The sequence below is a fragment of the Lathyrus oleraceus genome, chromosome 7 (genome assembly GCF_024323335.1).
Source record: "Lathyrus oleraceus cultivar Zhongwan6 chromosome 7, CAAS_Psat_ZW6_1.0, whole genome shotgun sequence".
In the NCBI taxonomy this organism is placed as follows: domain Eukaryota; kingdom Viridiplantae; phylum Streptophyta; class Magnoliopsida; order Fabales; family Fabaceae; genus Lathyrus; species Lathyrus oleraceus.
This window is the reverse complement of record NC_066585.1, coordinates 318,369,256-318,372,234: the sequence shown is the minus strand read 5'-3', so window position 1 is coordinate 318,372,234 and position 2,979 is coordinate 318,369,256. Positions and strand designations below refer to the sequence as shown.

Sequence of the window (2,979 nt, the reverse complement as noted above, 5' to 3'; positions counted from 1 at the left end):
TTAACAATTCTTGAAAGTATAAAAAAATTAAAATTAATAAAATCCTATATAATATCAACAATGTCTCAATAAAAATAAATAGGATCGCTTATTATCTATTGAAAAAGAAATTTTATAAAAAAATTAATTACAATAATTTAATAAACGGTTTTACATCTTAAAATATCTAAATTTAAATTATTTATACATAAAAAATAATTTCATAAATACTAATCTCATAGTTCGCTTTAAACCATTGATTGAAAAAAACATTACATTTCATTCTAGCAAAAAGCTATATTAATAATTATAATTTATCCCTATCATTAATATGATAAGATGAGTAACGCATGCTTGACACCTATGGAGGGTAAAGAATAAGGAAGCTTTGTGGGACAAATGAAGCAAAACAAAGTTAAAACATTATTTGTTGACAGTGGGATTTGAACCCACGCCCTTTCGGACCAGAACCTTAATCTGGCGCCTTAGACCAACTCGGCCATATCAACTTGTTGTTTAATAAACCAAAACAACGCAATTCACACACAGACTTATGTAAGTATATTTTTCAAAAGGCTTAGCAAATAGACATTACCTGTTACTTTTGCATGCATGTTCCTTTAAAATGTGAAATTTTATTTTAATAACTAACATTTTTTATTACTATTTTTAACTACATATCTACTACAGGTTGGACTCATATAACTTTTTTTTCTTCTTTTTCTTTAGATATTTATGCCTACAAAGATAATTAAACTATTTTATTTTAATTTTTCATGTACAAATATTTTAAACCAAAAATAAAATACTAGTTAATAATTAAAAAATAGCTTTCATACCTTATCTTTAAAAACAATGTAATACTATTTTTAAAAGACTGCATATGTAAAAGAAATATTATTTTTTATTTTATTGACATGTGTTACGTTTGGAAAATAAAAATCATATGAGTATATACAAAAAGCATACAAGTATATAAGAAAAAACATATGTACGATTCTTTCCTTGTTTTTTTCTAATAAAAAAAAATTCTTTTAAAAAATTAGTTAGTTGGACATACTAATTTTATATTTTTTTTTAATATGCTCTAAAATAATATGTGTTCTTGGATTAAAAATAAAATATTTTTTAAACTTTTAGTTACATATTAATAGGAATAAAAATATTGATAATAATTAGTGTGTTCGTTGAGGATTGGGGCCCTCATGCCTACATATCTTCATAGTTCCGTAGTTCATGAAATTAATAGTAAGAGATGAAATGAGGTGTTTGCCTAAGCACAGGGACTGACAAGGCAAACAAAAAAGAAAATGGGTTAACGATCATGCATCAAAGTGAACAAGAATCTAAATAGAAATGTCATGATCATGAATTTTTTTAATTAAGAAGTGGGTTAATGACTAAAATTCAATTAAAATTAAATTAAGCTCCAAAAATCAACCATTTTATTTTTCAAAGTATTTTCAAAGTTAAAATCAATTAAAATCTAATTATATTCTAATTGCTAAACATGCATCTTTATTATCTTCTAAACATGAATCAAGGATTAAATAAATCACCATGCCGTTTTTTATTCCTAATTTTCTTATGGTAAAAAATGTATTAAAACAATTAAAACTAATGGGAAAAAATAACAAAAGAAAAAGATAAAAACTAATGAAACCAAGGGTGCATGAGGCAAAGTCAGGGTGCCAATAGGAAACGGGGAGTTGGGCCCTCAAGAATATAGGCCTAATCGCTGCAAGTCAAATAGAATGTGGGGTATGGCCCTTTGGACAACGGTGCGTGCAATAATACATCATGGGCCAAGGATGCTGAGGCCCATTAGATATGAATCATGTATTAGGGGTGGTGCATAGTCAGAAACAGGGTACAAGGATCTAATTACACGGGCCAAGGGCCTTTAGGACCATCAAATCCACAAGAGAATGGAAATTCATGTTTCACTCAAATCAAACACGTTCATATCAACCTCTCTTCAATCTTGAGTCCTTGGCCTTTAAAGGGCGCCTCCTCCGCACCAAAAATCGCCTCCGGAGGCGGAGGAGGGCCAACCACTTCAACTTAGGCATCAAACAAATCGTCCCAAGGTCCTCATTCTGAATCCAATCTCAATTCCTTATGATTCCTAACCAACAACCCAAATCAAACTTAAAACCCACAAGAACCCTAAATGGAAGTTCATAAATTAAACTCCACTGTGTAGGAATCAAACCCTAATTCAATAGGTCTTTGGTTCCCCAGACTCCAAATCACGTGAGGGTAATAAGAATTAGGTCAAAGATGAAGAAATCCCACCTCTACAGACGAAGCTTATGAGTTCAAAGGTGGAACGCGCAACGAATCATAAATCTTTAGAAACTCTTTAATCCCTATATGGTTTTTTGTATTCTTGCTCTTATACTCATTCGTGTTCTTTCTCAAATTCCCTTTGTTGTGATATGTTGCATTGTGATTGAGAGTGATGAGAGAGTAGTGAGAAATGCAGTGAGGATGAAAGAGTGATGAGACTGAGAGTGAGGGAATTCTGGGCAAAATTGGGTGATTGATTTGTTGAACCCCGAAACTGATGATTGAAGATGGAGTTTATAGAAATTCAATCTTAAACGAGCTTAAATCTATTAAGCTATTGATGTTGCAATTCAGTTGGCCGTGTTAACTCTGTTAGCTATCAAAATTGATAAGAGTTAGTTGTTCAAAAACATGTTACTTAGGGTTAGTTGTAATGATAGTTGGTTAGGTTAGTTAGAAATTAGTTAGGTTGTTATTTGTTGTGAATTAGTTAGATGTTATGATGTTGTTAGTAGTTCAATGCAATTAGTTTAATGATGCAGCCAATTTAGTGAAATGTTAGTAATGATGTTATTGATTTTCAAAAATGATTACTTTCTCTTGAAGATGTAACAACTAATGATGATTGAATTTGAATGTAATAACTTATATACTTTGAGTTAGATGCAATGCAATGCTATTGAGTTGTCTACTATATGTATTCATTGA

At 30.4% G+C, this 2,979-nt stretch overlaps 1 non-coding gene across 1 annotated transcript; it reads right to left on the bottom strand.

The window, feature by feature from the left end:
• Positions 1 to 407: 407 nt before the first annotated feature.
• Positions 408 to 488, bottom strand: TRNAL-AAG (transfer RNA leucine (anticodon AAG)). Its single transcript has one exon. It is a non-coding gene; the product is annotated as a tRNA-Leu (tRNA).
• Between the last annotated feature and the right edge of the window lie 2,491 nt (positions 489 to 2,979).